At 47.4% G+C, this 20119-nt stretch overlaps 1 protein-coding gene across 1 annotated transcript in view; it reads right to left on the minus strand.

The window, feature by feature from the left end:
- LOC109313315 (disks large-associated protein 4-like) overlaps positions 1 to 18901 on the minus strand; it is a 57853-nt gene extending 38952 nt beyond the window's left edge. The window contains exons 1-2 of the mRNA XM_019539810.1: positions 18792 to 18901; positions 6920 to 7062 (exon numbers count right to left, since the gene is read on the minus strand). The gene's annotated coding sequence lies outside the window, so the exon portion shown is untranslated. The remainder of the gene's footprint in view (positions 1 to 6919; positions 7063 to 18791) is intronic.
- Between the last annotated feature and the right edge of the window lie 1218 nt (positions 18902 to 20119).

Below are 20119 nucleotides of genomic sequence, written 5' to 3' on the forward strand. Positions count from 1 at the left end.
TGTGTTGATGGCTCAGGAGACTGCCGTCCTTCATGGGCTCAAGTTTTAAGCAGAGGCCAAGCCAGCTTCTTGTACACTATCCTGCTATCTTGGCTTTGCTCTGACATGGGCAGACCATGATTTTGGGAGAGTGCAAATTCAATCTCAATGGCTTATTCTGTCGTTGGCCTTCCAATGCTCGCTAGGATGGTGACTCTTGTGAACTTGCTTCCATAGTAAAGAAATTGGAAAAGGTTGATTATGTCTCACCTAGTCCATCACAGGGTTGATGACTGGCTGTTTCCTGCAATGAGTGCTTCATTCAGGGGTAATATCAAATATTATACTGGTCATGACTATTCTAGAAACCTCAGCAAACAGATGCCAGATGGCTGTGACCTTCAGACACTATTGCTCACCAGATGGCTCAACATACTAGGGCTACTGTTAGAATCAGACAGTCACAGAAAAGAAGGGCTGGAAGAGTCCTCAGGAGGTCCTTTAGTGACCCTTTGCTTGAGTCAGGATCATCCTTGTCTATACCATCCTAGGTGAGTGTTTGTATCACCTGCTCTTAAAAACTTCCCAAGATGGATATTTCAGTGTCTGTGAGTAGCTTGTTCCTATGCCTAACCACACGCACAGTAAGAAAATTATTTCTAATATCCAGCCTAAATTTCCCTTGCTACAATTTAACACAATCACACCTTGTCTTGTTCCCTGTGGCCACAGAGAATAGTCTATCATCAGATTCTTTATAACAACCCTTCAGATATTGAAGACTGTTATCAAATTTCCCCCTCTTGAGTTGCACTGCCCAGAAGTGGACAAAGTACTCCAGGTGAGGCCTCCCAAATGTTGAACACAGCAGACAAATCACTTCCCTTGCCTTGCAAACAATGCATCTGCGAATACACCTCAGTAGGCTACTAGCTTTTTTGGAGGGGAGGATGGGAAGCCTTCCTCTGCCATTATTAATGCCTTGAACTCCAGGTACCACAAGCTCCTGGCTTTAATGGGCATGTGCTTTGCAAAAATCCCTTCCTGCTTTTTGAACTCAGCAATTGGTTGCAGAACTCATGGACTCCTGGGTAGCAAACACTCCATTATCACTGTTTGGACTGAACAGCTGCAGCTGCGGAGACCTCTTGCCATGGAAAGGCATAGAAGGGCTGTGTTTGTTGTGTTTTAGTTTCCTAGAGAATCCCACCTTGGACTCCACCACTGTGCAATTTACACCTGCAGGCTGGAACATGCTGGCTTCTCCAGTAGAAAAGTGAGACACAGGAGCAGCTTGGCTGGGGGAGGGGAAGAAGATGGTGAAGATGTCCATTCCCTAGAGCAGGGAGGTACCAGGATCAGAGAGCAGGATGTAGTGCTGGCTCTGATGGGGCTTGGTGCATCTGGGCAGGCATCTGCTCAGCACAATGGCTGGCAAAAAGAGGGGCCTGCCATCTTGTTTTATGACCTAGGAAGCTGCTGTTGCCCCTTTTCTCTTTCTGGACAATAATAGTGAGAACGAATTTAAACTCTGGGAGCGGAGCTGCTGCTAAAAAAAGTGTGGGGTCAGGTGGTACCTGCCACTCTGCCCCATACCTCATCACTGTGCCAGTTTACCTCACCCAGAACCCACAGACCAACTCCCTACGTCAATCTGCCAGTGCACTTCACTCCTGACTTTTAGCCCAGCTCTGCCAATGCACCTCACTCCCAAAAGCACCCCCAGTGATACCAACCCTCAAATCCAAAGCAGCTCAGCCACTGTCTCAGCCTCTTCTTGCAGCCTTCTACACAGTTCCAGAAGGGGATCCCTCCAAGCAGACTTTTCTAACTATGTAGTTTATCTGTGGTTTGCACAAGTGGTGATTAGGCAGAGACCAAACCCCTTCTTGGGCTGATCACAGCTGAATCATCACCAAGTGAAGGCTCAGTGCACTTCAGGGTGTTCTAGGCAATTCTTACCAATTGCAATTTCAGGTGCTGAACAAACAAAGCATGTCCTCAGAACTATGGTCATGATTCAGACATATGCCTCTGTAGCACTGTGCCTTATTTCATATTATCTGCATGGCAGTCATGCCTAGAAGCATCAGGGATGTAGCAGGGCACACTGCACTAGGTGCTGTACAAACCCGAAACGAAACAATGGACCTTCCCCCATAAAGCTTACTCTCTAATATTGTTCTTTTAGCTGTATTGTTGTCTGTTACTAATGATGCATCTCCAGAAGTTCTGAGACTCTGTGTGAACGAAGGAACAGGTCCTGTCCCAAAGGACTTTCTTTTACCTTCATATTCCCTGACCGTATTACTGGTTTATACTCATCAGGAGCAGGACACTAGCTCCGCATTGCATAGCAGCAACATTAACTTCAAAAGGCAGCAACACAGTCAGGCTAGGTGGATTGGGCTCACTCCAGACTTGTGCTCTGAAGCATCCCCATCCTGATAAATCCATTTCCAGCAGCTTCTATCACAGCCCAGTGCAACATTCAGATTTCATATCTCAGCTCTCCTTTGGCTCACCCTCCCCAGATGCCTCTTTTTGCCCACAGAGCTGGTGACAGCATGCCTGAGCAGCAGAGTGGCAGGCTCCTGGCACTCAGCTGAGGGAGCAGAGCTGTTGAAACTTTCCCAAGAAGAGCTTTGTTCTAAATGAGTGTCAAACATACATGTTCTTGTGAGGCTCCCAGCTGGATTTCAGCATCTCCAGGTGAACCAGCTCCAAGGCAATAACAGATCCTTGCTATCAGTCACAGCCATAGCTAGAGCCTGCTTGAGCTGCATGTTGAGTGTTTCATCCCCTTTCTGCTGCAGGCCTGCTTGCTAGTCATTCATGGGTCAGCACCCCTCTCCTGCACAGAACTCGCTCAGCAGAGGTGTGTGATATGCTAGAACCTGCTAGGCAGAAGTGGGGAAAAATACATAAGAGAAAGGAAGACCAATCACATTTCCTCTCTGGTTGCTGACAAGCCTGTCTCCAACTTAAACCATCAGCCTCCCTGGGCAACAGCTGCCTGGCAATGGCTGGGGTTCCAAGGGTGGACACAGCTGCCCTATCTCTTGTGAATGGGGCAGAGCCTATATGAAGAATGTGCAATGGGTGGTCCAATAGGAGTCAGGCGGGAGGTCTTGAGAGGCTATCTTTGGGGGCTTCTGCCCATTGGGGTGGAAGAAAAGGCTCCCTTCACCTTTGGCAAGGATGAAACACTGGTTCTGTGGGCTGTTGGAAAAAGGTAAGGATGACGCAGAGGATTTCCCTTGTGGCAGCCTGTGGATTCTGCTCAGGTCAGAGCCCTTACACTGAGCTTGCTATCTGCCTAGGAGATTGTGCATTGGAGTTAGACAAAAGCAGGACTTGTTTGATGTTGCCTGATGCATCTGTGCAGAAAAACCTGACTCTTATTTCACCTGCAAACTTACGTCATGTTCAGGTACAAAGTTGTAATGCAGGAACTTCACTTACTGGTTTGCTCTGTGCTGCCAGCCCCCACTGTACCAAGCATGCAGAGCTGCTGAGTTCATACTGCCCCATTTCCCTTATCTCCCACCACAGTAGAATGTAGGGCCCGATTGTCAGACAATACTGGTGCCAAATGTGTACCCATATTGATGCACTTTCCAGTTACAGACTGAGTGGCTGTTCAAGTAGGTGCCTTTTTGGTCACTGGTGCAGGCAGTTACCCAATTCATGCACATGACTGCTATATGTACAAGTTAAGCATGCAATTGCCTCTGCATTTTGTATGTACATTCATGGTTCTAACATGCGTGACGATCAGGCTTATGGAGCCACTTTCCTCCAAAAACACCCCTTTTTGCAGCCTCTGCCTTGCAGCTCACCATCAGTCACATCTCACCCAATCCTTCTAATAGGTGCGCACACGCTTGCATAGACTCTTGTCATGCCCTCAGATAGAAGCCATTTGGCACATGCCCTTGGTGCCCAGCTACAAGGCAAGCTGGGCTGGGAAGGTCCAGGTTGCTGTTTCAAGTCCCTGATCATTCTGACTCGGCAGAATTAAGAAAAACTAAAGAACCATGCAAGTGCCAGACAGCTCATAGCTTGCTTGTGCTCTGAAGTTAACATAGTGTCAACCAGCTGGCTAAGGACTGAAACCAGGAATGGAAAGAAATGGAAGAAATAGTAATAGCTCCAAAGTAGGAAAGAATTCAGTCTTCGGAATCTAGTCTATGGAAAGAGATCAAACCTGCTAATGGTGATACTGCCTGACATGCATGAATAGGCAGGGAGACTGTGGCAAACTTTAGAAGGGACCAAATCCTGAAACTGGTATCCTGATCCTGGCTTATTCCTGACCCCAGGACCCTAAACCTGGCTACTTTGCCTTGGCTTATTTCTGATCACCATTCTGGTTCTTTGACTCCAGTCATGACTTTGGTATCTGGACTCTGGTATGATTGCCATCTCCAAACCCTGGCCATAACCTTATTCTGAATTTTTGCTCTGGACTCAGGTCCTTGACCCTGAGTCTGACTGCCCACAGGCTAGTTGTGATAATGCCTGCCCATCTCAACTTCATTCAACCTGCCCCAGTAGAAGCCACCATGGTGCTCTGGTGTGTGGCACTCAGCTGATTGTTGCCTCCAGTGTGGTTTCTTCTGCTGTTCAGTCCCATGGCTCTCTTGACCCCCAGATTCACACTGCATTTTGGGTCCTGCACCACAACTCATGGATTAGGATGTGTTAACACTGAGCCCTAAATGAAGAGCTATTTTTACTAAGCCACTACTACAATTATATAAGTATAGCAAACAATAAAACCTTGAGCCAGATCTGGACATACACCCCCCCCCGAGTATATTTCCTCAGGAAAACTTAATGTAGATGTTGATCTGTCTTTACTGGGATTTTTCACAATATTGACAGTACATATGCCTCTTAGAATGCAGATAAAGGGGGTCAATATTTCAGCTGGAAATCTCCTGACTTGTATTAGAAGAAACTTTAGTTACTGAATTTTTTGTCCAGTCTGCCAGCCATAAAGCACATCATCATCTGCTGTATTTTGTCCTCTGTAGATGCTGTGCCTCAGAATTAAACAAAACTGCCTTAAATTAAAGATGATCGCATGGAGGAAAAGAGAAATGAGTAAAGATGGGAAACATCTTATATAAAGAGTCAGCTGAGACAGGGAACAGAATATAGAGGCCAGGAGGTACAGAGAAGATGCAACAGAAGCCACAGAAAGGAAGGCTCTTTCACCAGTAATGGTATGAGAGTGAAAGGATGGCTGTTTCCTTAGGGGAGGGGAATAGAGGACAATGAGGACTGTGCCATGGGTAGGAGGGCAATTTTTAAATGCGTGGGAAACCAGTAGGCTTGCTGGGAGCAATAACTCTCTATTTCAGGATGATGTGCTGCTGTATCAATTATGCATGCATCTTGCCTACGCTGGAATCTGAGAAGCTGGGATTCAAGGAGGACAGGTTTTCCTCATACAAGAAGGGGAGTTCCTTTGATTTAATGGCAACAAAAATGTGCCTTTCCCTCCTGCACAGCACTCTGCTGGCATCAAACCCTGCAACTGGCATTCCCATGCCCCTGGGTGGTGGGTGTAGGTGAACTTTGCCATTAGTACTGGGAGATGAGGGCCCTCCATTTCTTTCCAAGGCAAAATAATGCAAATCCCTGTCCTGCTGCTTCTTTGCTGACTCCCACCCCAGTAGGGCAGAGGTGACAGCAGTCTCTCTGCTGAGCCAGTATCCCCCTTAGCCAGATTAAGCTGTTTTTATTACATTTCAGTTCCCTACTGAAATCCTTACTGCTTCCTAGAGAGATTCAGGGAGGGGGGAAAACCCTTCTTTGCTGCCATGTTTTTAATTTGGGAGGATGAAAAGCATAAAATTGATTTTCCCAAGTCCGTGACCCCTGCAGCTTGCAAATTTATCAAGGGTTGTGAGCTGCGGCAGCTGGAGCTGGACTATTTCTGCCCTGCATGGCCTGAGTTGCCCCAAGCTGCCCTGCCAGGATGCTTAGTTATGCCTTCTCTGATGGAGCATCAGGGAGTCACTGACAACTCCCCAGGGCAGCCTTCAGCCACGTGCTGGGCACACCACCAGCCCACTCTCTGGGAAAAGCTCATGATTCCAGTGCTCCAAGGAGAAGCTACTCAGTTATCACAAACCATGAGGTCCCATGGGGAAAGGGCAAGGAGGGTGATAACCAAGAGAAAGAGGAGGGGATTTTGATCAAAGGCAGACAAGCTTTAGTGTGTTGAAGAAGTCAGAGGTTTCTGACAGGTAGCTGGAGGTAAAGGCACATTTCTGCTCACCAAAGAAGGAGCCAAGGTTCTAGGGGAAAGAGCTGCTGTGCCCCTCCTCCCCCAGCTTATTGTAATAGGGTCTGTCTTCAGTTACTCAGCCCTGGCCCTGCTTTCTGATGGCCGGGGAAGATGGCAGGCAATGCCACATGACATCCCACAGGTCTTTGTTCCTTGGGTTTTCTGCATCCCAAGAAGCAGCTATGTGTGAAACAAGCCTGAGCTTCATAGATCTCATATGTTCCAACAAGCGTGTGAACCTAACTCAGGGGCACACAATTATTTTGGACAAAGGGCTGCTTACTGAATTTTGGCAAGCCATCGAGGGCCATATGACAGGCAGCCCAGGGCAGATAAATATTCATTTTGTAACTTGTTTAGGGGCCATGTGGGCCGGATAGAATGGCCTGGTGGGCTGCATCTGGCCCCTGGGCCGGATTTTGCCTGCCCATGATCTAACTTGATAGAGCTGGGGTTAGTTTTCTGCCTGCTGAAGACTGGGAAAGCTCTGAGTGACAGCTAAGGCACAGGAGATGTCTGCCTGCAGATTCAGGTCGGCGGCATCACTGGGCTCATGATCAGCAGGTTCACTTTGAAACCACAAGGTTTAGAAAAATAAATGCAAGCTCCAATCCTGCGGGAGTTGATGGCTCTTACCCTGGATGGCTTCTAGCTTGGCCTGAGCAAAATCATCATGCCCTGCTGAGATCTCCCTCCAATGGGATCCACTGTTGCTATTTTTCTCCTTTCTTCCAGTGATGTCTCCGGGGGATTACAGGTCTGAGGGCATGATCCAAGTCCTGCTGGAGATGATGGGAGACATTACACTGGGCTTCAGTGAGCATTGAATAAAGCCTTCCTTTTGACGTGAGAAGCTTCCATTGTGAGGGAGGCTTCATTGCATATGATATTTGCCCTCCTAAGGTAACTGATGCCTCATGGTTGCCTCCTAATGTAACTGAAAGGATTAGGTCTCTCTCATTTTGATTCAGTGCATTTGACAAAAGGAAGACAACAGGTGGAGAAGAGAGTCCTGGAATACAATGATGATAACGGTTAAAGATGTACGGATGATCCTATACATCCATCATATGACCATACTGTCTTGGTAGAGTGGCACAGCCAGGCTGAGTCTCTGGAATCATGAAGCAGGCATGAGCTCAGAAAGCAGCAGCCTCATATCTATTCATCACTGGCTGAAAGTACAAAGCCAGCTGCTCTTGCTCTGTTGCTGCTGCTGCTGCTGTACAATATAGGTTTGGAAAGCTCCATCATCCTACTCTGAGTCAGCTCACAAGGTTACTTCCTGGCACCAGGGTCCTTCTCATCTGGGAGAAGCCATCTGTGGAAGCTTCAAGACACATTCCCCATAGCTATACGTCTCTCTCCATGTTTATGGTCCTTTCATCCTTACGGGGCATGACTCTTATCTGGGTTTTAGGCTGAGGCTATTTGAAGGTGACCCAGGCAGCACCATGCACTATCACAGCTTGCATGGAATTCATTCCCATGCCTTGTTTATTGCTCTTGGTCTATATTTTTGGATTTGGTGTGTAGGGCAGATTAGGCAATGCAAGGCTGAGCACTGAGGATGCCTATACATGTGCAGAGAGGCTGCTCTGACACGTTGTAATTACAGTGCATCAGAGCTGCATCGATTAATCAAGTCTGCTAGAGCATGGTAATTACCATGCTCCAGCAGACTCTGGCATCACATGTGTCAGTGTCCCCTTGCTGAAAAATGGCAGTGGGGGTGATTTAACTAAAGCTCATCAAATGAGCTTTAGTTAAAGTGCCCCTGCCACCATTTTTCAGCATGGGGATGTTGATACACATGATGCTCCAGGTGCTTTAATTAGAGCAGATCTTGAATTCAAGGAGGCCACCCTTCCAGGAGCTGCTCTAATTAAAGCACCCCCTCCCCCACCAACTCCCAGAGCATGCACACAAATGCCCTGCGGACTCAAACAGGCTCTCGGAAGACCCCAAGAACAACTAAGGAAGAAAACGGCACTGAGAAGGGAGAGTGCCAGGCAGGGCTGGGAAAGTCATAGAGAACCTTTTATTCTTGTAAGCAGTGCTCAGCAGTCCCTCATACACAACACTTACTGCTGACTAACTGCTGACTAAAGGGCTGTTTTTTCAGTCACTGAGGCATCCATCTGTCCCTCCCAGGAGCTCACAGGAGGAGACTGTGCATTCACAGTTGGAATGAAACTCTGGGCTTGGAGTTTGCTTGGTTCTGGAGCCAGATACATTCCTGCAGATATCTGCCCATTCCCAAAGTCAGGAGAGGTTTGCAGAAGCTTCAGAACAATCTCTGACCACCCAGGAGGGCAACAGCATTGCTGCAGGCCACAAAAATAGGTATTTGTGTATCCACACTTCTCCCCCTACACAAGGGGGCAGTTGGAATGGGGTTGGTGACACCTAGGTTTTACCCATAGTCACAGGATAACTCCATGCTTTTGTCAATATAAGCAAATATACAATAGTTAACAATGTAAAAACAGAAGCTTGCACTGTTAGGGTCCAGAGTGAACAAGGGTTGCAATGACTGGAGAAAATCCGGCTTTTTTGGAGTAACAGTTAGAAAGCTCAGGCATAATTATTAGTTAGAGGCTTGGGACTTAATTCTGTATCACAAAGTAACTTTAATGGAAGTTAAGCCACACCACACCTTGTGGGTCAAGGCCCCAGAGGATGCACGAACAATGTTAATTCTGCAGAATGCTGGTGTGCCCAACCATGTGTCTCTGGAACCTGTCACTGAGCACCAGTGTGTTTGGACCCCTGACATCTCCTCTGGGGTTGGACAGGCTGGTGAAAGGAGCAGCAACGAGAGAGCCCAGAGCCAGGAAGGACAACATGGGATCTGTAAGCAAAATCTAGATGCAACAGACAAACCAGGAATTACCAGCAGCAGCACTAAGAATGCAGCGGGACTTATTTCTGCAGTAGCCCTCTCCAACTCAACCTTCTGCCATGTGGGGAGGAGAATCTGCAGCTAGAACCATCTGGTCTCCGCTGGGTCTTCTGGTGGCAAAGATTTGGCAGTGGCTTCCTCCTCCATATCTCCCTTCCCCCACCCCCAGCTGCCTCTGTGGCTGCAGTGCAATTCCTTCCTGGTCTGGCTCTCACTGTTAAATGGAATGTGATGCTGAACAAAGAGTCACTGAATTGTAGCCTCTGTGATGGCCCCTGGGCCCCTCACAGCCACCTCTATTCCTACTGGAGAAGCACAGACCATGTGGCACAGAGATGTCCTTATTTACTGGGATCCCATGTGCCCACCTCTACTGCCTGGATGCTGTAATTCATGTTTATGAAGCAGAGAGCAGAGGTCCCAGAGATGCAGAGATTTAGCCACCATGTAATCACTGTGGAAGCCAGCATGTGTCTCAGTGGCACCTCTCAAACTTCTCTGCTGTGTCACACATCGGCTAATTAAACAGACATCTGCAAGCAAGCACAAGCTCTTTCAGCGTAGCCATTTCTACCATTCGGGGGCTCTTCCAGCCAACAAGAAGGCAGAGCACTGTGATTTTTTCTTATGTGCCTAAATGCTAAAATAATTAACTCCCTTGCTGCTGGATTGAGCCAGCAAAAGACATGTAGAAACCATTTCAAATCTATTTGAGCAGAAGGCAAATCCTAAGCCCTGGACTTAGTACGAAGTGAAAAAAGATGAATAAGGAGCATGGCTACATTCCCCTTTCCCTGCTACCCCAGACTCCTGGAATTGCCTGCTTACCTCTGTCCAATGGCACAGGCTTTCCACCACTTCAGAATCAAGTGGTGCTCATTTTTTTAAATGTCCTGCAGTGTAATCAGTCCCACAGAGCAGAGAAGCAGTTGGATTTGCTTGTAATCAGGTTTGCTAGAGACGGTAGCTTCCTATCTGACCGCTGCTGCTTTCAGATGTGTGGAAGTATTAGTGCATAGAGGCATGCATGTCTGTATGCACATGGGCCTGGATAAGAGATGCATACGCATCCATGTATGTTTGGGGAAGTATATGTTATTTTGTTTGTGAAGGTTATACATATGTCTTTGGCCTAGAGAGAGAGAGAGAGAGAAGGGGGGAGTGTGAAGGTGTGTGGTTTATTGTATGTGTGAATGGTTGTAAATCTATGGGGTCAGATATAGATATACATATGTGTGTGGGAGTTACAGATGTCTACAGTATGCATGCAGGTGTGTGCATGTATAGGGAACAGAGATATGTATGTGCATGAGAGTGAGAGTGGCAGCAGGAGTATACCATGACTCTTCTAGCTGGGTGATAGATATTTCTCTGGGTGCTCTGCAGGCTGGGAATTGGATTTACAGGGCACCGGCAACTAGTTTGCATACGATTCTACTGGAATAAATATTTAACAGGACTTTATATTTCAGCCTTTGCTTTTCACCTCCACTGTTTCCTTGGAGTTAATGCCAGTACAGGCTTTCATAATGGCTGAACCATCACAAACAGAGGAGTCAGCCAAGCCCAAGACAATCATATACCACATGCAAACATTTACCACAAGTCGCCAATCCAAGATGCCCTTGTCTGCTCTCTCTCTAGTCCATGTCCTACACTGTGGACACAGTGGCTCCACTGTGACTGAGTGCTGAATGAGCCTTGATTCCTGAAAAATTGGGACTTTATAAAGAGCTCCATTTCCTTTCCAGCCTGCCTGCCTGAATCACAGCATGAATAACTGTTTTCCCATTTCTGTCCGTCTGTTGTCCCCCCCATTCCATTCCCCACCACCACCCGCTTTCCCTTCCCTGCCTTCCCACCCCTAGCCAATCAGTGCATTTCTTTCTTTGCACCTGTCACTCTTTTTGTCTAGCTTTATTATGTTCCCGGTGGCTCCTGATGGCAGACCTTTCTTGGCAGCCTCTGATTTTACTCTGCAGAAATACCAGTAAGCATGAACTGGTGTAAGAACTGCTGTGAAGCGCTACTATTGCTGGGCATTCCCAATGGATTAAATCTTGGTATAATGGAGAGGCAATGTGAGGAACCTGACATCAGGTCTCTTATGAAGGCCTTGAATTTTTCACCTCAAGTCTTGATCAGTGCCAAATAAATTACATAACACACAAAGAGAGCTCTGAATTCCCATGTAGCCCATCCAGAGGCCTTTTAATCACCATGTACAACCAGGGAAAAGCAACCTAATTTAAATCTACAATCTTATCTTTTTATCTGAAACTTGTGCTTATTCCCGCTAGCCCATGTCCTTACCCCTTTGGCCTCAGCATGCCCTTAATCTCTGAAGTAGCTGCACCTCCTCCATCCAATCTGACTGCTAACACATGGGTGCTTTTATATATAGAAACCAAACAACATGGTATTTAATGGCTGGATGTGGAACAAGTGACTTTTCAATTGGCAAAAGAAAAAGTCCCCTACCTTCCCCTCCCCATCAAAAAAATGAAAAAACTTGTACACCACGGCATACATGACGCAGGTCTGCCTACACGCATGATTTCAAACATTCCCCGAATTAGCAGGGAACACTTTATGCAGCATTCAGCTGAGGCTGCAGGCTGCTTCCAGGGCGTTACATTAATGATGATTCAAAGAGTTCAGAATCTAATCACGGGGATAAAAATAGAAAACTTCTACTTATAACAATTCATTATACAACAGGTCTTCCTCCAGCCTCATCCTGCTGCTCCTCATCTTGCTGTGCAGTTCTCCGCAGTATCTGGGGTATATTCTCTTGATTGCAAAATATATAGAGATAATATAAAGGAGCTTGAAGCATCAGTATTGAGGGATTCCTGTTCTAGAGCTGGGTACTGGTGTTGCTACAGGAGAACACAAGCCAAATTCTCCTCCTGAGGCTTAAAGTTAATAGTGTGGCACTGATGTGATAGAGACTGTATGTAATCCACGATCTTTAGTCACTAAATTGTGCTGCCTTACTGTCTGCTGTTACATAACACTGGTTGACCAAAGTAGGCCTACCATATGATGTTCCATTAGCCTTGCCTACTTCTATTTTAGGCATGGTATATCCTGGATCTTGGTCTTCTGTGTACATTCAACACCTGTGTAAGCTCTGTAGGGAAGCTCTCTGTCCAGGTTCTTAGCCTGACTCCTGCACAGCTGGAGTCCAGCCCTGGAAGTGTAACGGCACACTTGTGGACTTGCATAGGAGCTGATGGCATGTCCATGTTCAGAACATCAGCCTTAGGAAATGAGGCTTGAATTTTGGTGAGATATTTTCTGCATGTGCCTCCTGGCAGGATGCAGTGAATACACTGTCTGAGCTTCAACCATCATCATAGTACTCTCTAGCCCTTTGGATTTGGTATCCTGTGGCAATAATGGATGCTGCAAGGAACCCTTCATACCATTATGACTTTTATGTAGAGACAGTGAATCCCAGCAGATTAGCTGCCTGTTCTGTCAGCCCCAGGACTGAGCTCAAATCCTCCACTGTTGTAAGGCAAGTAACATTTCTCACCTGAACATTTCAAAGAAGCCTGAGGGACATGCTCAAACCTGTCAGGAATTAGGGTGCTAAATCCCTTTGACTCCTTGCATGGTGCCAGTCTTCATTCTCAAAGCAAAACCCTTCCATGTTAGGAAAAGTGTATTTCAGCTGAACCACCAGGGCTGCATCCACACAAGTGTGGACATTTATTTCTGTGGGGAAAAAAAGCAGTGGCACACCTTGTGCTGCTGCTACTTGTTCTTGAGGACCGCTTGCACCACATGTCCTCTGGTGCATGGCAGGTTATCCTGGGTGGGGTAAGGGATGGACTGGCCCCAGCAGCAGCCTTTCCTGGGGTCCTGGGGACCTTCTGGAGCTGCAGCAGAGGTGATCCTGTCGCTCAGAGCCTGGCCAGCAGCCCGAGCTTGTCTCCAGCCAGCCAGGCTCCAGTTTTGAGCAGTGAGCGCTGACCTCACATACGCCTCTCTGGTTTGTTTGTTTTTTTGTGCAGGTTTCTTTGGCCACGGGACTTTGACTAACACCCCCACCCCCAGCCCTGCTACCTTGCAGTGAAGAGAACAGATGAATGTTAAGTCTGCAGTCCCACATACTGCATGGCCATGGTCGTATGGAGCTGGCCCATGAGGGATGGGTATGATGGAAGTACTAACCCCAAGAATGAAGGAGAAGTTGTGCCTCCCCATCCTGCTTCCTTGCTATGAGTTGGGCACATTCATCACATGGAAATCTATGAGATTCCAGGTGAGGCAGGACCTGCACATGGTTCAAAAGCTTTTTTTATTGTAGATAGATTTCCTTGTCTTCTGGCTTATTGCAGCAGTATGTCAGATAGCAATGCCAATCACAGTACCTGGTCATGAACACTCTAGCCCTCCACTCCTCAGAAACATCTGATAGAACATTCTCAGACACCTGGCAGAACTTCTCTCAAGCTTGTTCTTTTGGGAAGAGGTGAGAGACAACTTCTTGTGTCATCTTAGTCTCTGTTTATTAAAGGTATTCTACTCCTAGCTGTACAACATATACAGCAAGCAAAGTGAGAGGGCAAACTTCCCCTGGGCTACTTCCCCACCACTGCTAACCCAGTATGTCTCTAGGACAGACCAGGTTTCCTTCCACTGGCTAAAAGTGTTAAGAAGCAACTTGCCCTGCCACATGAGGATTTAAACATATTAGTTAAATACACTCCTATGTAAAGGCCTAAGCATGTAAATCCCCCCAAAGAGCCTACACGGGACTTCAGTGACACACTGGACTGCAGTGGGCCCTTATGGAAGAGCAGTTCACTTTCTCATTATCAATATTCAATGTCCATTTGCCATTCAAGCTTGGACTTCCCTGCTGAGACTGCCAGTTCATACCAGTTGTGGTGATGGTGATGGACAGGACTGAAACCACCAAGTAGGATGAGAAGAGCAGTCTTTGTTCCTTAAAAGTTCACATGCTCCTGATGCCACTATGTCTATTTGTTCCACCACTGCAAGTTGCTGGGGAAATAAGTGGCTGCAATGTGACAAAGGATTTTTTACTTGAGGTCTTGAGTAAACTGCAGAAGCAGATGAACTGTTAAGAAAGAGAGAACTTATTTTCATGCAAATGTCCCTAGTAATAAAATACAATCTGAGGGAACAAAAACCCAGAAACTACACAATCTAACTGATTGTCCCTAAATAGAATGCTTCTCAAAGTTCTCCAGAGGTTGTCATCTGTTCTGTAAGGGGGAGAGTGAACACATTAAGTAGGTCAAACAAGAACAAACAAAGGAGATATGAAAAAGAGAGGTTTTAAAATGAAAGATGAGCACTGATTAACTAGTCAGTGCTGTTAACAGGCTTGCTGATATTCTGTAGGACACAGCAGCTGCAGGTCAGCCACAAAGCCCTATGTATTAAATTGCTTAGAAGAGGCCATAATGAGAAAAGGCAAAAATGAGACTGTCCTCAGCTGGTTGATGTAATGCCATAATCCTTTCCTGTTGGGATGGATGGGGTGTGCTCTGCAATGCCACAAAGAACACCAGGACAGAACAGATGGGAGATTCAAGGCACTCACCATTTGCCTGTTTTCAGTGTACAGAGCTTCCATGAACAAGGAGTGTTTTTGAAGGATGCATTTATGTATCAGCAGTGTGTTTGCTGAACTCGGGCATGATTGTTTTGCATTGTCAGGATGCCCTTGGATGTGTTAAGACAGCTTGTTTACTGCTTTCTATGTTCTGAATGTCAGATTTATGCCTGGCTTGGGCCCTCTGGTTAAAAGCACACCGCACTAGTTCTGATTTGCTGACTGCCTGAATTTCCCTCTCATGAAGTAGGAAGGTTCTTCTGTTGACCCTACCTGTTAAAATCCTGAATAAAACTGGCCAAGTCCTGTCCTGGTGACTCACTGTGGCAGGGAAGGTTCCTTAGTGATATCTTTTCAACAATACCAGTAAAGCCAAAACTGGGGCCAGTGTTCAGTTGGCTCAGGAACTGCGCAATCCTTTGCAGAAATGGGTATTCAGCCCAGTTACCTACCTCATGTGCTCAGGAGAGTGAGCAGAAGCCACTGTGAACAATTTGCAGAAGTGGTGGTTGGTTTTTGCATGCCTTCCCTGCATCAGGCAGACATGCAAAGAGAGTCATTTAGAGACATACATTATTCTTGCTTGCCACTGGGTGCATCTACAAGAGACACTTAAAGTGCAGTAGCCTAATAAGATTGTGCAGTAGTGTGTCAGGCAAAAACTGTGCTAATATGCTACTGCACAGTAGTATTAGGCTATTGTGCAATAAGTGTCACTAAAAAACCGTGCACCAGCTCTACTACAGTTACTGCGCATTTAGTTAGTACTTAATGAAGTACTAACTAAATGCGCAGTAACTACTGTGCATTAAATGAATGTGTGACACACCCACCCACTGAGTTCTGTAGGGCTACTTCTCACTTATCTTAGGGAAAGTCAGCCGAGGGTCAGGCACAGTTTCTCTGATGCTTTTCCAGGGCCCTGACCAGTGGCAAGAAATTCCTACATGTTACGGGCATTGCCTCTGCAAGAGAATGCTGAAGTGCCAGCCCTGAGGTCAGCTGTTAGACCTCATGGCTTGCATCTGGGCAGTACGGCTGGTCTCCAATTTGATTTGGCAGAGATTTGGCCTGATTCAGAGATTTGGCCACCAAATCAAATCAGGAGACCCTTTAATTTCTCTGAATCGAATCAGAACCCCCCAAATCAATTCGGAAAGATTTGGGGATTTGGACATAGACACAGCTTTAAATGTTTTTTCTACATACCTCAAGGTAGCTCATGAATGCTGCGATGCTGGGGTGGATAGAGCATCCCACAGGAGCGTGGGAGGCTCCCTAGTGCACTCGGCAGCAGACCCAGAAGTGGACCAGAAGCACTTTCTGTCCACTTCCGGGTCTGCCAGGGAGCATGCGGGGGGGAGGGGATGGTCACCCACACACCCCTGGCTTGGCAACAAGTGCCTCCTGGGCCTGGGGGGGCACCCAGGGTCCCCCTGCAGCTGATCGCTGGGCCTGGGGGTGCCAGGGGGAGGGGGTCCCCTGTGCGCTCCCCAGAGGACCCAGAAGTGGATCGGAAGTACTTCCAGTCTACTTCACGGTTAGCCGCTGAGCACACAGGGGACCCCCCTACGCTCCTGTGGACGATCCATGTACCCCGGCATTGCAGCATTTATGAGCCACGCCTGCTACCTCGAGGTATGTACAAAAGACATTTAAAGCTGTGTCTATGGCCAAATCACTGATACTCCGAATCAGAATTGAATCTTCAGATTCAGATTTGGCTGAATCAAATTGGGGACAGTGATCCGAACCAAGTCACTGTCCCCGATTCGGACCAAATCCGAATCTGAATTGAATATGGCCCCTTTCGCACATTCCTACTGGGCAGCACTCTCTATCTTTGTACAGGTGTAGCTTGGTTCCAGACTGCCAATGTGAATTCTTCAAACCCCGTCAAAAGTCACACAGCAATAACACACTGTCATGTACCTTTCAGGCCTGTGTTCTATCTGCAAGAGAAAGCTAAATCAGCTAATTTCTTAGAGCAGAGTCTTCTAATCACAGATGGGCAAATGTCCCTTTCCCTCAGTAGTTCTCGCTTTCTCAAGGCTGCTCCTTTTCAGCCAGAAGCTCAGGTTGCTGACAGGGAATGGAGGCTGTGGTCTTACACTAGCTAACATCTGAGGCAAAGAGGAATTTTAGGGATGTAAAGAGGAACATTAGGGACACAGAGGAGGTTCCACTCTTTGTGGGGAGGTTTGTTCAAGGCTGAGATATACATCTTTCTCATGGGAGTCCAATCAAAGAGGAAGCAGGTATGAACAATTTATAGCAGGGGTGTCCAACCGTTTTGAATGTGAGGCCGAATCATTAACTCTTTATCATTCAGTGGGCCGGTGAGCCATAGTCAAAGACCTCACAGGAAGTGGCATCACATCAGGAAGTGATGTCACGTAACCTTAGACACCAATGAAGTTGCAGGAAGTGACAATGAAATGGGTCTAACCAGTTCAAAACTCTTCCTCTATAGCATCCACCTCTGCCACTGTTCGGGACAGGATACTGAGCTAGATGGACCATGGGGCTGACCAAGCATGGCACTTTTTATACACTTATGTTCAGAAGCTCTTATGTTCATTGGCTGAGCTTCCAAACTGGCTGAGATTTGCAAAAAGGGGTAGATAGGCATGTTACAAAGTTCATAAAAGATTTGGAGCCCTCTAAATCCCATTCATTTTAATGGAAGTCAGCTTTTTGACTCAGCTTTGAAAATATCAGCCCAAGGTGCCAACCAAAAAGTCAAAATATATTTTGCATTTCTATGCAGTGCATCTATGTGGGGCTCCCCAAGCATTTTACAAACATTAAATGAACCTCAGGATGAGTCAAGCTGGAGCAGCAGGGACTCAGCTGCACTTTCCCCCTACCTGCGCTGATCAGTCCTGAGCGGCACACGGCTCCGCCGCTGCCTCTGCTGGTTGGTGCTGACCCGGGAGGGTCTGTCTCATCCCGAGCAGCATGTAGCTGAAGCCGGATTCCCATGTGCTGCTGGGGATGGGAGGAGCCCGGGCAGGTCGGCACCAGCCAGAAGCGGCGGCAGAGCCATGTGCCGCTCTGGACTGACTGGCGCAGGCAGGGGGAAAATGCAGCTCAGCCCCTGCTGCTCCAGCCGGGCTTGTCCTGTCCCGAGTGGCATGCGGCTCCACCACCGCTTCTGCTGGCCAGTGCAGACCCGACTGGGCTCCTCCCATCCCCAGCAGCACGTGGGAATCTGGCTTCAGCTGCGTGCTGCTCCGGATGGGACAGACCCGCCCGGGTCAGCACCAGCCAGCAGAACTGGTGGTGGAGTCGTGTGCCGCTCGGGACTGACCAGCACAGGTAGGGGGAAAGTGCAGCTGAGCCCCTGCTGCTCCGGCTGGGCACATGGCTACTCCTCTTCTCACACGCACCACGTCTGACGTGGTGCGTGTGGGAACCTTGTTCCTTCCCCAGCCCTTCAGCAGCCATTAGGAAGCTGCAGAGGGGCTGGGAGAGGGACAAGGGGTGGGAATGAAAGTAAACAGTGTTTACTTTCGTTTCCTGTCACAGCACTGCGGGCCTCAGGAAATGGCTTGGCGGGCCGCATGGCAGCCCACAGGCGGTATGTTGGACAAGGCTGATCTATAGTGTTAGTTGGAGCTAATAAAGCAACATTGTAATCAATCAGCACAACTTGCCTTCCAGCAGACTGCAGCTTCATGCATTCAGATGCTGAGGAGCACTTCCTTTGTCTCAAACTAGGTCAGCACAGAGGCATGGAGTTGCTATAGCAATTTTTTTATTATACTTCATAACTTTATTTTAGTAGCTGGTGATTTACATAGCTCCACAGCTAGATGAAGGGAGGATCATGATTGAGGCACACTTTTCAGCTCCATTTTTATGTGGCTTCCCCTACAACTCCTGTACTGCCTTCCTCTATACCACACAAGCAAACCAGGTGGGGTTGCAAGTATTCTCCCTCTCCTCTCCTGCTGTTTCTGAAGGAATAGTTCAAAACCCAGACCTGAACCACACTGTACCTCTCACGTCTTGCTGAACTTCAGGGACAGACTGGACTTAGCATCCAGACCCTCGTGTGTCCTTCTGGGCTCCAGAGCTGTCTGTCATGAAGCGCTGTCATTTAAAGAGAAAAAGGGAAATGCTAGGTTTAAAAGGAGGCGGTGGCATTTGCTCTTGAGACATTCTGGGCCCAGCCCCCTGTGAAGGCAGTCAGTGGAGCTCTACTGACTTCAGTGGAGCTACTCTGATTTACCCTGAGCCGAAAATCTGTCCCTCTTCATTTACAGTCCAATCAAAATCCTATGGGAAAGCTTTGAAGCCGACATCTGAGAAGATGAAGGATCAATACCTGGTGCCTCATGAACCCAGGGTCACTCTCCACTCCACGTCCCTGCGCTTGTCAGGGGAAGGACTATGTACTGACTGCTTGGAAAAGCGAGGAGGGAGAATTTATCTGAGAAAGGGAAGGCTTCTTTCTCAGGGCTCCTCAGGTTAGACCGGACCCTAAGCTGGGAGAGATTTCCTTGTCCTTTTTCTAAACATTTTAATCCCTGTTATGAAAACAGTCCCATGAGGAAAACCCCTTGCTAATGGCAGTTTTATTTCTATTTCTGATGAGTCATTCCAGCAGCTCTGAGCAGCCATCTGCCCATGCTCGTCACCTGTTCTCTGGCGGCGCTCCTTGTCACTGATTACTGGGGAAAAATAGGAGGGGAGCTGGGTTCTTCGTTTCTGGAAGGATTTTGTGCCTCATGTTCTAGTTCAGGACTCAGGAGATCTAAACTCACTTCCTGGCTTTGCCATAGATATTGTGTGACCTTGGCAAGTCACTTTGCCTCTGTTTCCCCTTGCAACTTTATTATTATTCCCCTTGTCTGTTCAGACTGCAGGGACTGCTTCTTATTAATTGTATATCTAGCACCTTACACAACTGAGATCTAATCTGGGTTGAGGTCACTAGGTGCTATTCTAATACTATCTAAATTTGTGATTCTTCAGTACAATTCACTGTCATCTCCACAACAATTGACTGAAAAAAATGCCCTTACACGAACAATACACAAATAAATTGTGAGAACAATGCCAGTGCAATACAGATTATCCAGTGCTCTTCCACTACGAATAAGACAGTCAACATACAACTGCAGTGTACTGAGTGAGGACTGAGTGCTATTGCCCTGTGATTTTATTGCTGTTGCTTCCAATTTTGTAACACTGATGGGGCTGGGAAGCTTCGAGACCTGGAACATGACTTCCCCAAAGATCACTATTTTTTTTAGGTAGATGAAGGTTTCATAGTTTCATAGTTGGTCGGGTCGGAAGGGACCTGAGCAGATCATCAAGTCCG

This window comes from Crocodylus porosus, unplaced genomic scaffold, assembly GCF_001723895.1.
Source record: "Crocodylus porosus isolate Cpor-Errol unplaced genomic scaffold, CroPor_comp1, whole genome shotgun sequence".
Classification (NCBI taxonomy): Eukaryota; Metazoa; Chordata; order Crocodylia; family Crocodylidae; genus Crocodylus; species Crocodylus porosus.